Source organism: Abramis brama (genome assembly GCF_963993115.1).
Source record: "Abramis brama genome assembly, chromosome: 6".
NCBI classification, from domain to species: Eukaryota; Metazoa; Chordata; class Actinopteri; order Cypriniformes; family Leuciscidae; genus Abramis; species Abramis brama.
In genome coordinates this window covers 45,938,210-45,952,248 of record NC_139968.1, presented here as the reverse complement: position 1 = coordinate 45,952,248, position 14,039 = coordinate 45,938,210, and the positions used below count along the sequence as shown (strand labels likewise).

Sequence of the window (14,039 nt, the reverse complement as noted above, 5' to 3'; positions counted from 1 at the left end):
TTTAAAATGATTGATTTGGTTGTCATTGGAGGCTGACTTGCTGCTCTCACGCTCAGACTGGTGTTGTTGTGCGTGCTAGGGAACGTAATGTGCCATACGTCATTGCGTCGCTATATCAGTGATATCGCGATATGACACTTTTTTATCATGTAAAAATTTATACCGGTATTATCGTGGACGGTATGATATGGCACACCCCTATCTCTTCCCCTCCTAAAGCTGAGCTTTCTCTGATATTCTTTTGATTTTTGTCTGTGTCAGTGAAGAAAGTAAACATAGGCTCAACTGATATTTATATACATCAGTTTTCTTGATTATTTTCGTAATCGTATTTTCGTTATGGTCACTTATCATTTCTATCCTAAAATAGCTGTCAAATATGAAATGTTTAGTTTAGCTATATTTGATCTTGCACTTCATGACCGTTAACTGAAGGCTAGAACATGCGCTCAGCAGCTTCTGTGAACATAAAGCCTGTCTACTTTAATTTGATTGGTCATCTCAATATTCTGATGTTGATGAGCGGCGACAGACCGCAGAGCTCAGACGAGAAGATCTTGGAGCTGTGCAATATCCTTGCAGCACTAAAGTAGAGTTAATACTCTATTAGGGAATTATTTCACAAACTTTATTATATACACCTTGGAAATATACTGAAGTCTGGACCTCGGTGACTTCATAACTGGCTACAGCCGTGGTTGAGGCTGGTTAGACAAACTAATAGGAAAGAGAGGTGGCATCGCACTTAAAAGTGCTGGAACTGAAGATAAGCTACTTAATGTGAGTTTTTGTATGACTGTGTAGATTAGATGATTGAGTGAAGCTCTTCCCACATGCAGTGCAGTGATACGGTTTCTCTCCAGTGTGGATGATCATGTGAGACTTAAGGTGTCCTTGTTGTGTAAAACTCTTCCCACACTGATCACATGTGAAGGGTTTCTCTCCAGTGTGGATCCTCTCGTGTGATTTCAGGGATCCTGACCGACTGAATCTCTTGTCGCAGTGTGAACACTTGTAAGGTTTCTCTCCAGTGTGGATCCTCTGGTGCCGTTTCAACTCTTCAGCTGTGATAAAAGTCTTCTCACACTCAAAGCACATATAATTTTTTACACCAGTGTGTATTTTTTGATGTCCTTTTAAATCCTGCGGACGTGAAAAACTCTTTCCACACAAAGAACATGAATGTGGTTTCTCTTGTGAATGAACTGTCATGTGGCTCTTCAGGTTTGAAGCTCTCAAAAATATTTTGCCACATTTATCACATTTGTGCAGTTTCTCTCCAGTGTGGATGATCATGTGTTCCTGAAGGTTTCCTTGTCGTGTAAAACTCTTCCCACACTGATCACATGTGAATGGTTTCTCTCCAGTGTGGATCTTCATGTGTTCCTGAAGGTTTCCTTGTTGTGTAAAACTCTTCCCACACTGATCACATGTGAACGGTTTCTCTTCAGTGTGGATCCTCATGTGAATCTTCAGACTCTGTTTGTATGTGAAACTCTTTCCACACTGAGTGCAAGTGAAAGGTTTCTGAGATCTTCTTTGATGTTTCTCCACTTCATTCACTTCTTCATTTTCATCCATCGGGCCTGAAATTAAAGTGCTCAGTAAATCAATAAAATAACAATTATATAGTGAAAAAAAAAAACAGAAAAAAAAAAACAGATGTAATGGCAGAAAGTACTGAGTTTTGTTCAAACAACTGTTATGCAAGATTATGATGATTTTGATCCATTATGTCCCTGGAATTTTCCATGAAAGCGGTGCATTAATGTACTAGACATTATTTTTATTTATTCATTAAAGGCACAAATCTATAGAGCCCCTAATAATTGGATATTATGATGGAAGGAAATAATATTTCAATGCTTTTGTGTTCTTTTGTGTAACTTTTTGATATTCGCAAAACCTCTATATATTTATATATTTCTTTCTATATATTTTGAGATATTTGCGAGTAAACGCAAAATTACACGTGGGAAGGCAAACGGTTTTGCGAGGGAGATGTACGGGCGTCCTCAGGCAGTGGTTCAGGCTTTAGTGGCTTTGTCGAATAAAGAAACATTATCAGCATGCTGGTGTAAAACTGTATATTTCTCATCTATTATCACTAGGGCTGCACGATTAATCGAAAAAAAATCACAATCTCGATTCAAACATAAATGCGATCTCATTTCTTAATGATGGCAATTCACTTCCGTGTATTTCCCTGCATTCAGATCTCTGCAGAAAAACCAGCCAATTACAATTCCCTTGTTGTACAGCCTACCGAAGTTAATGAAAAGTGTATGATGATAATAATAATATTCAAGTTGTACCGGCAAAAGTGAGTGTTTAGTGCTGTTCGCGAGAGTCACGACACGAGTCACCACAGCAATCAACTAACCGCTTACGTTTCTGTGGTAATCTAATAGTTACAGCTCCTGCACTGGATTCAAGCAGCTGCAGCTTGTTTAAGGTAATGGAAAAAACTATTTTAGAACAGCAGCGAAAATGTAAAAGTAGGCTATATAAACTTTAATATATCCTTTTATGGAAACGGGCGCTTTGCTGTCCTTTTACACTTTTGCGCAGAGACAATTTTATGTCCTATAAATGTGTCATATTTTTTAATCCACGCAGATTTCAGTTGATGATTCTGTTTAAAGTTATTAATAACAAATCATGAATGAAAGAGAAAGAAAAGAGCAGAATGTGCTTTATATCGAAAAGAAATATTAAAAGCGCGATAAGTCGCGAAAGAGAACTGAATTATACTGACAGGATGCTGTGCGTGCGCTCCGAGCGCAACACGGACAAGCAGTAGTCTCCGGTTGCGCGCCTAAACGGCCAAATAAACACAGAAATATTTCAAAATGCCAAGTCGAGTATTACCGTAAACACAGTAGATGTAAGTACTATGTACATTCTGTGCCAATTGGGGCCCAGTTTGTTGGTGCACATTAACAGCTGACGAATTTAATGTACTCTCGCACATTCAACAGTCCCGAAAATGAGTTCACTTAGAGAAGCAATGGGGGAAGTCACCTACGATATGAACAGTTTCACACGAGCAGTCCTGATACGCGATGAATACAGTTGATCCACATCCCATGACAACAAACCACACAATCTTTCCAGTCACGGAAAAATTCAGAATTCCACCATGAACGTCCAATAACTTCGACACAGTTATTGACCATGAATTTGAATGTCACTAGCTGTTAAGCCCTCATCACGCACGTCTTGACTCACTATGACTCAAAGATCACGGAGAAGATAACAGAAATAAAAAAAAAAAACATTTCAAATAGCAAAAACAAAATAAACCACACGTTGTTTCTCTACACTTTGGGCCTTATATTACACAGAATATATTAAGTCTCCAAAATGACGCACTTCTCAAAAGCAGTCAAATTACCGTCTTTTCATGCCATGTGAGATGCTCCTTCCCCTTCACGTAACTCACATTATGACGCAAACTAATCATGCTCAACAATCACTGGCCAGCAATAGTACATTTACATTTAGTGCTATCTCATTGGATATGAAACAAAAACATTTGGTTATATCACATTGAAATGATATTGAAATGTGAAAACAGAAAATGAAAAGCACAAATATTCAATATTTTAAAATACTTCAAAACAAAAGGCATATTTATTTTAGGGGTCCCTACAAGTAGTACGAAATTACGAGTCATCCAGTTTTTTATATCAGCTATGCATTCTGTTAATTTTGTGAATTAGTAAGTTTCGTTAGGTTTTGAAGAAATATAGAGCTGAGTATCATCAGCATAACAGTGAAAACTAATTCCATGCTTCCTAATGATATCTCCTAATGGTAGCATGTACAGATTGTGTGTGTGTGTGTGTGTGTGTGGGTAGCATGTACAGAGTGTGTGTGTGTGTGTGTGTGTGTGTGTGTGTGTGTGTGTGAGTGAGTGAGGGTAGCTTGTACAGAGTGAACAGCAGCGGTCCTAGTACTGAGCCTTGTGGTACACCATACTGAACCAGTATCAGTACTATGGTACGGTCTAAATCCTGACTGGAAATCCTCACAGATATTATTTCTTTCTAAAAATGAACACAGTTGTGAAGACACTGCCTTTTCTAGTATCTTTGACAGAAAAGGCAGATTCGAGATCGGCCTGTAATTGACTAATTCTGTACGATCAAGTTGCGTTTTTTTAACGAGCGGTTTAATCATAGCCAGCTTAAAAGTTTTCGGTACATATCCTAGAGACAAAGATGAATTAATGATATTAAGAAGAGGATCTATGACCTCTGGAAGTATTTCTTTCAGTAGCTTAGTCGGTATAGGGTCTAACATACTTGTTGTAGATTTAGATGATTTAATGAGTTTAGTCAATTCTTCCTCTCCTATAGCAACGAATGAATCAAATTTTTCCTCAGGGAGACTACAATGCACTGCCTGATGCGATACTGTAGTAGACGGTTGCATAGTTATAATTTTCTCCCTGATATTATCAATCTTACAAGTGAAGTAGTACATAAAGTCATTACTGCTGTGCTGCTTGGAAACTTCTGGAGTTGAAGCTTTCTTTTTCGTTAGTTTAGCCACTGTTTCAAATAAATACCTAGGATTATGTTTATTTTCTTCTAATAGGGTTGAAAAATAAGCAGATCTAGCAGCTTTTAAAGCCTTTCTGTATGCAATCAAGCTCTCCTTCCATGAAATGCGAAATACCATCTCTCTGGCTGCTCTCTTAAGGGCCCGAGTGTGCTCGTTGTACCACGGCGTTGGACTATTTTCTTTAATCTTCTTTAATTGCAACGAAGCAACTGTGTCTAAAGTGCTGGAAAAGAGAGAGTTAAACGTTTCTGTCGCAATATCTAGTTCTTCTAAGCTATCTGGGATGCTGAGATGATGAAACTGATCAGGAAGATTATTAATAAAGCAATCTTTAGTGGCAGAAGTGATACGTCTTACTAGGGGTGACCCCGAATAGTCGAAGATTCGATGCTTCAATTGGAGGAGCCTGATTCGACTACCGATCTCACGGTCGAATCTTCGCAGAGGTGTTATGAAACGAGGACCATGCCACTTTGGCTATATGAGGGCGCTCAATGTCTGATTTCACATAGAACTAGCGGTCAATACGTTAATATTCAGCCTATTATGATAATGCTGTATATAAAAATGTGCAAAAAAAGAAGCTTTTAATAAATATTTTTTTACGTGCGTGAATAAATCCAAACACCCCGTGACAGATTTAGGTTTCACTTTCGATCTGTGACCGACAGAGGAGCGTCTCGGCGGCAAGGATTTAAATCTTTAACAATGTCTGGGATAAGAAAATCTAAAGTGTGGATGTACACCATCAGAAAGGATATTCTCCAAGGCTGGATTCAGCATCAGGAAAACCATGATCGCACTTCTGCCGGCCAACGTTAACAAGTTGGTTTTCCACGGGACATTCTAAAATGCTTAACGTGAAAAAAGCTTTTAAAACGCTTAAAAGGCACTTTAACGTGGCTTAATGTACACAGTAGTACGCACTTTATTCAGAAACCATGTGCAGATAAGCAGATGAACCCAGAATATGAATACAATGCATTCCTCATCTATTAAAGCGTTTTCTTTATATAATTTGATATTTTAATTTAACTATTTTAGGAGATCAAGACGTTAAACGTTTCTAACGTTAAGTGTTTTAGAATGTATTTTATCCGCGCGCACAAAAGACTCCAACGGACACAGAGTGAAAGACTGGATTTGTTCTCTCGATCAGGTACGGGTACAAGTGATTTCAAAACTTTTCAGTCGTTTCTAATTTGATTTTTGGATGCTGTGAACATTTTTAGCTAAAAAGACTGCCACTCCAGTTTAGCATTTATTGTTGTTTCTGCAGTTAAAAAGACAAAGTTGAAAATTATGGCTACTATCGTTATTTTAATAATTTCTTTATTTTTATTTTATTTATTGATCTTATTGATTTATTTATTATTTATTGATTGTATAAATTCATCTGACACTCCTGCACATTTTCATTATGTGTTAAAATTGTAATCTTAGTTCAAATGGAACATTATTATTATGTACAACTGTATACATCATTTAAAGAAGCATGATGTATTTATTGTCTAATGCCCAGGTGGTGTAGGATTACAAATGTATTAAATGTTTAATTTAGTTTTTCCACTGCAATGGTATATAAACTGATAAAGTTTAGTAGACTAATTTCAGATGATTATTGAGTCTCCAGCAAGAGTCTCCTTTCCGGCCAGTCCTGTTTTCTCTATTGTGTTTTAAATGAGTCAGATCACTGAGATTCTCACCTTTTGGAGCCCAAATGGCTTTCGGAGCCCCTGGCTCGTTGAATCGTTAGGTTGATTGGATTAGCTGTAGGGGAGACTTTTTTGTCTTTAATGGCTCTGGGATGGCTCTTGGAACCAGAGTTCCTGGCCAGTATCAGCATTTGAATAAGTTATGCTGATTCAATTCGACTGGTAGCGATCTCAGAGTAGGGTGTGTTCCTACTTTATTTGCATGCTTTGTTCAGAGTCTCCGCCTCTATGTAATCCCTCCCCCTTGGAATGTATATAACTACAATGCATACTGTATTAGATTTAGATTTTTTGAATGACTGCAGCAACGTCCTTGCTTTGATGAAGGAAAAGAAGTTTCCAACAGTGGCATGCACAATATCAAAATATAGAACTGTAAAATTAGCCGGGCTTAAAGTGAAAAAAAAAAATCCTGAGCCTGAACTTTCTGTGGCTCAACCAGGACTTTTACCAAGCCCGTTTCAGGCATGAAAATGGGTCAGGGGTGAAAAAGGTGAGAAGGATATTACCCCTTTAGACTTTATTTGTCCCCATAGGGCAATTGGTTTTGCAGCAAGATAAACACAGGACAGTCACAGATGCACAAATACAAGACAAAAACACATAAGAAATACTTAATGTAACAGGCCCTTGTTAAAATAACATCTGACAATTCATAGTATAGCCACATTTCCATAACCATCCCCATTTCGGCAACAACATCATCAAAAACAAGCAATACTATACATATTATAATAATAATAACCCCATCACCATTTAATAGTTATAGTCCGGGCTGAATTCATAAACAAGATGGCTCTCGGGACGAATGAATACTTATATCTGTTATTCTTCACTGGAGGTAATCTGTACCGAGACCCGGAAGGCAATATCTGGAACTCAGAATAAAGGGGGTGGGAGCTATCAAGGATAACTGCATTGGCCTTCCTAACTACCTGTCTATCATACAGGACAGAAAGGCTACTCTGCTGAACACCTATAATTTTACTACTGACCTTCACTATATTGGAGAGGGCAGTTTTGGCCTTGACAGTGAGACTACCATACCAGCAAATTAAAGAGAATGTTAAAACAGACTCAATGTATGATTTATAAAAAAGGGTCATGAGAGTCTTATCAACACGAAATTTTGACAGTTTGCGAAGACAAAACAGTCTTTGTTGGCCCTTCTATTACCCCTTTAGGCGGGTCCGGGGCATGATCCCCCGGGAAGAACATTTTGAAAATTCCATATTTTAAAAGCATCAATCTGATGCATTTTTAGATTCATTTTTTTGCCAACCTTGGGAGAGCTGGAGAAACTTAACTTCAGCCATGAGTCAAAAATATTATGGCCTCCTTACTTAGTATTATGCAAGCCATTTATGCCAGCCTGTCACTGGGTCTAACATTTACAGTATATGAGGCACAATGTGGTAAGGGCACCACAAATGGCTTAATGCAAAACCCCCACAAGATATGGTGGACATGCTGTAACTCGTCTACTCTCCCATCGTGATTGACAGCCATACAATTTTATGTAATTCAGATTTTAATATTTTATTGGCAAAGATAACCTAAAACACACAATACAGTGGTCATCCTCTATTGACGAGGTTTGCCAAATCGGGTTACACAAAGAGCAAGTCGAAGAGCCCATATACTGTAGAAGAGCAAGTTTTTCACAGTCTATAGGACTGTCACTCCAGTTCAACCCCAAACTAAGTATTATGATACTGTCACTGTTAGGGATGGGCATCGTTAAGTATTTATCGATACTACTCCTCTTATCGATACTCCTTATCGATCCGGTACTTTAAAAGGAAAAAAAAAACTTAGATAGACTACTGTTTATAGGTAATGTAGCCTACGCCTATATTTATTTTTTATTACACATTTACTCTACATTTGGACCCAATTTATCTCCAATTTGTGCAAACACTTAATATATGGGAGGTAAAATACAAGTATAGACCAAAATGTGAAGTTAATATTTTTCAAAATTATCTAGTAAATAAAGGATTAAGTCTCATACATGTTTTGTTAATCAGGGTTTCTGCAGGTTTCAGTAAGTCAAATTTAAGACCTTTTTAAGACATTTTAAGACCATGAAGATTGAAATTTAAGACCTACACGACACATTATCCAAGTTAGATAGATAGTTACCTCAGGATCATTAGAGTATCTATCTATCTAGGATTATCTGATGTGTGTGTGTGTGAGAGAGAGGGAGAGGTAGATTTTTTTTAATAGAAAATTGTACTTTTGCATATTATACTGTAAAAACACAATTATTGTTAATTTTAGTTGATCATAGTTGATCATAACTAGAGAGGAAATGATGAGATGATTAAAGTGACCAAAGTTATCACGGTTATCACTGAATCCTGTTCAAAAAGTACTAATACTACAGTGTCTTGCAACATGTTATCTACTAACATGTACAAGTTCAAATAAAGTTTTGACAAAAAAGGTTTTATACAAAGATAAACCTCATATTTCAGCCTTTAAATAATTTTTTTATAAAAAGAATGAGTCAAAAAAGATAAATTACTGACATTTACACATTAGCTTATATTTATTATTAGTGTTTGGGTGCACCCCCATCCTTCATGTTGACTGAGCTTTCAATGTTGTTATGGAAAGGGGTGATAGGTTGGTTCCTGTCACATGACCTGCGGTGAATTGCGGCATCCTGAAAAGTTTAGTTTTTTTCATCTCGTTACGCCTTGTAAAAAAATTAGCGCGTCGCTTGAATTATGAGCGCGCTTGCCACACGCCTACATTTGAACAAACTTGAGCGCGCAAAAGATCCGATATGTGAACTGCCTCTGGCGAGCTAGCTCATTTCAAGCCACGAGCGACTGGAGCACGCGAGCGACGTGTTGGAGACCCCTGATCCAGCGCTCCGCTTTGTAGGCTACAACTCCATACTTTTTGCTACTTTGTAATAACTTTCTGCGGCCAGCGTTTCAGGAAGTGAACGAGGGTAAACACTTTTTTAGACCTGACTAAATGAAATTTAAGACCTAGGATGAAAATCTGGCCGTTTTTAAGAAAATCTGGCACGGCACGTAGCGGAGCGGGGATGGTCCGACACCGTGCTCTCATGTGGGGTACCGGGGATGGACAGATCCGATGCAGCGAATGAATTCATGAGAGCGACAGAGCCTTTTAGTGCTTATTTTAGCGCCGGTGATAAGCGCGGCGACGCAGCGACCCCGTTCACCCGACTTTATTCCACAGAATGAGCAAAACTCTACACTCACTGTGGATCAGTCGTAGAACTTGCTGCTCTTCGCCTCTTTATCCGATGACTCGTCTGGTCGATCATTAGCGTCCATTTTGCAAAACTTCTTTTGCATAATCCACAACAACAGGCCTGTCTTCCACCTGCCCTGCGCCCATCGCCGCTTCTTTTAGATGTTTAAAGTTGTAAATAAGCCATTAACACTAGCTACAGCATCCACATAGCCATTGTTTTGGTTTCCGAGAGAAGCACGTTAGAGCGAGGCTGCGTGTGAGATGCATTCAGGGACCGTAAGAAGTATACAAATATATAACAGTCGAGTTCTCCAGCGGGTGGCAATAGTGGTGACAGGTAGGTTGAAGGGGACCGGTGTGTTATTCAAGTCAGATTAAAGTGCCTCCGACTGTAATTTGCAGCCTGATAAATAAATTTTGCCTGCGCTGGAGGCCGGACCTGCCCTCATGCCGGAATACTTTAAGCCCTGAATTAGGCTGTGTAGTTGACATGGAGATAAGACGTCGGAGCGCAAAAATGTGATTTCTCCTGTCCAACAACAACCAGACCGTTATTTCCGGCGTGACGATCGAGTCTGTCCCAAAAATACCTCTTTACGTGCCCTCGTGGACTCACGCCAAGGGCCCTATAGGTGTGCACTACATGACGTCACCAAAGTGTGGAGTCTGAGGAGGTCCACAAGTCCAGAGTGTGCCATTTGGGACAGGGCCATGATGTTTTCAAGTTTTCCCAGGTGTCTGCGCGCGCAATGAGTGGGCGCGGCTAATTTGATCATTTTTCGTCTTGATGTCAAAACGAAAAGGAAAATGACTCATTGGAAAAACGATTCATTAAATTGACTCAGAGTCGACTCCTACTTTTGAGAGACAATAACTTGTTTTACGGTGAACTTTCATATATAAAACTTTGCAGGATGTTTTTGTTCACTTAGATCTGTGTTACACACTACATGAAAGGTAATTTTCAAAATTACATAATAGGTGTACCTTTAATGTTCTTCAGCCTCACTAATGAAGAATCAGGAATAAACACCAACCTCTTTGTTCTTCAGTGTGTTTCATTCTGCAGTGTTCTGGATCTCTCATGTTCTCACTGTCCTTCAATAAACTCTGTCTTTGCAGATTTCAGCTCTTCCTGATGGTTTGATGCTCGTCTTCACTTGTAGCTGATGGGAATATTCCAGCATTTATTGGTGAATTGCAGTGGGAGGAGCTTCACTGAAGGAGGAGGAGCTTCACTGGAGGAGGAGGAGCTTCACTGAAGGAGGAGGAGCAGAACTGGCAAAATCAAGAAGAAATCACTTACTGAGTAAAAAAAAAAAGTCCATCTACTTTAAGTATTTATGGTCACATTATAAAAAATTAAGAATAAAAAAAAGATTAAAACATAAAAATATACTTACAGGTTTGCAAGAAACAAATGGCGCACCAATACAGTTAACTCAACTTTTTTTGTTGTTTATTGTGTTGCATATGAAATATGGTTCATCACAGATTATTGAAATAAAGGCCATTATGAAACTTACCTATATCTTGTAGATGTCAAAATAGCTGATCGTGTCGTTTGCTCAAATCTGTTGACAATAAAATGAGCTTAATGTGGCAATTTACAGATCTGAAGACATCAGCATAATGAATGAGGAGAAAACAGGATCTATTGACATGAAATAAAGAGGCGTTTCAGCTGCTCTGATAATAGTGATGAGCCATAGACTATCAATACTCATTCAACAAGAATATAGAGTACAATAATGATACAGTAAAATATAACAACAGTAATATAAATGTAAATATAAAGACAGCCGCTGATGACATTATCAACCCTTGTAATTTGTCCACATGAATCCGACTCCCTAAAAACTTCATAACAACAAAGTAGTTCGCTAACATCTTACCGTTTTGTATGGGAAAAGAAAGACACACGATGAAAACCTTTCTGAAAAGACCCCGTAAAATGTTGAGTAAACCGTGTAAACTTTATAGTAGTTACATGATTTAACGTGTGAACTGTTTCCCTCAAAAGACTCGGGAGACGCGCGAAGGCGAGAGTGGTGACGTCATCACCGCGAGACGAAATAAATTATAGATTATCAAAAACTCATTTTTAAGCATAACTTTTCTCCACTCAACTCTGTGATTTGGAACAAAAAAATATATTACGTTTAAAAATAAATCTTTATTTTACAGAAACTGGTACAATAACGGTATAATTTTGGTCAGACAGTTATTTAAGAATAATGAATATCTCTTTACTGTAAATTCCTTAATCATTATAAGATCCCTGTAGCTACTAAAGAGTTTGCTGTAGTATTTGAGGCCATTCCCAGTGGTCTTATTCAACTTTTATCAGGCATGTTTTTAAAAGTCTCTTCTGCTCACAAATGCTGCATTTAAAAAAACAGTAATGTTGTGAAATGTTATTACAATTTAAAAAAAAAAAAGATTATGTGAATTTATAGTAAAGTATAATTTGTTCCTGAGACCAAAGCTGAATTTTAGCATCATTACTCCAGTCTTCAGTGTCACATGATCCTTCAGAAATCACTCTAATATGATGATTTGATGCTCAATTTTTTTTTTTCAGGATTCTTTGATTAATAGAAAGTTACAAAGAACAGAAATATAAATCTTTTGTAATATTAATCACTACCGTTCAAAAGTTTGGGATCAGTAAGAAATTGTATTTATGCTTTGGCTGGGGAAAGAAATCAAATAAATCAATGGGAAATCAATAAATCCCTAAAATGGGATCATCAACATGTGAAAAACTACTCAAACCCAAAATCATATACATTTATTTAGAGATTTCTGTAACTTATCCAACCATACACAAAACAGATCAGACATCCAAGAAATGCATGCTTACTCAAAATGACATTGCACTAAACATGATGCAAGTAGTTTTACATTTTGTTTAGCCAGAAAACTAACATATCTAGCATGAAGTTTTGTTCTAGCATTAACCTTACCTAAAGTTTTCATAGCCATACTTGCACCACTTAAATCACTGTCAAGGACACAGCCAAGATAATTAACACTATTTCTGTTTGATATTACACAATCCCCTACCTTGACACACAGGTTAGGAACCTTGTTCAGTTTACTTTTAGACTCACGTAACATGATCCCGTTTTTTACGTAAATGCAATAAGAGTTTATTTTTAGAGAGACAGTCTCTTACTTTATAACTCCTCATATCACTTGTATTTTACTGACATGCTTGTCTGAAACCAGTAAAGCAGAAAACAAATTACAGTCACAAACTGCTTGCATATCATTTATGTATAGGAGGAATAAAAGGGGGCCTAAGACACTTCCCTGGGGAACTCCATTATTAATAATTGTTTATTCAGAGAGAAACCCATCAATTTCTACACTTTGAATTCTCCCAGTTTAATAAAAGTTCAACCAGGCTATGAGCATACTTGAAAAACACATGACACTTAATTTATCTTACAGAATAATTCACTGTCGAAAGCTTTTTGGAGATCCAAAAGTACCATTGCATTTATTACTTCCTTATAAAATCTGTTAAATACAATACATTTATATTTTATCATTTAGCAGATGCTTTTATCTAAAACGACTTACAAATGAGGAGAGCAATAGAAGCAATCAAACTAACAACAGGAAAACATTAGAATTAACAAATTTTTTTTTTCTTGATGCAAGAAGGAGGAGCAGACAATAAAAATGGACAATAAAAGTTTAACATTTGGTGCAGAAAATACAAAAATAAAGAAAGTAAACTGGAAGCAAATCAGACAGATCTCTCTCTTTATTGACTAACAAGATAATAAAGCATCTCAATCAGCCTCTTCTTCAGCTTCCTGAGCAAGAACAGCTAGTAAAAAAAGTAAAAAAAAAAACACTTGTACTTTTAAACATATAGATTATATTAAGCAAAATTATATATGCGATATTGCTCTTTGGGGAGGAACTTCATCTTTGAGTTGATGTGAATCTCACAGTTAAATATAAACTATTGTGACAAATGTTGACAATGTTTCTTTTATACTGTCGATGGTTGTGGCCAGGGCTGTAGAGTTCTAGAGTCGCCGGTGTCCCAGATATGAGGTAGTTCAGGGGGTTCGGGGTCATGAACATAGGCTCAACTGATATTTATATACATCAGTTTTCCTGATTATTTTGTCGGTTGTTTAACATTTCTATCCTAAAATAGCTGTCAAATATGAAATGTTTAGTTTAGCTATATTTGATCTCACACTTCATGACCGTTAACTGAAGCGCTAGAACATGCGCTCAGCAGCTTCTGTGAACATAAAGCCTGTCTACTTTAATTTGATTGGTCATCTCAATATTCTGATGTTGATGAGCGGCGACAGACCGCAGAGCTCAGACGAGAAGATCTTGGAGCTGTGCAATATCCTTGCAGCACTAAAGTAGAGTTAATACTATATTAGGGAATTATTTCACAACCTTTGTTATATACACCTCGGAAATATACTGAAGTCTGGAGCTCGGTGACTTCATAACTGGCTACAGCCG

The 14,039-nt window shown here is 37.5% G+C and overlaps 1 long non-coding RNA gene across 1 annotated transcript in view; it reads right to left on the bottom strand.

Annotated features, from left to right (window-relative positions):
* The window catches only part of LOC311085329, a 29,014-nt gene extending 17,446 nt beyond the window's left edge, over positions 1 to 11,568 (bottom strand). Inside the window, exons 1-3 of the long non-coding RNA XR_014606792.1 lie at positions 11,426 to 11,568; positions 11,057 to 11,104; positions 10,568 to 10,808 (exon numbers count right to left, since the gene is read on the bottom strand). This is a non-coding gene — a long non-coding RNA (uncharacterized lncRNA). The remainder of the gene's footprint in view (positions 1 to 10,567; positions 10,809 to 11,056; positions 11,105 to 11,425) is intronic.
* Between the last annotated feature and the right edge of the window lie 2,471 nt (positions 11,569 to 14,039).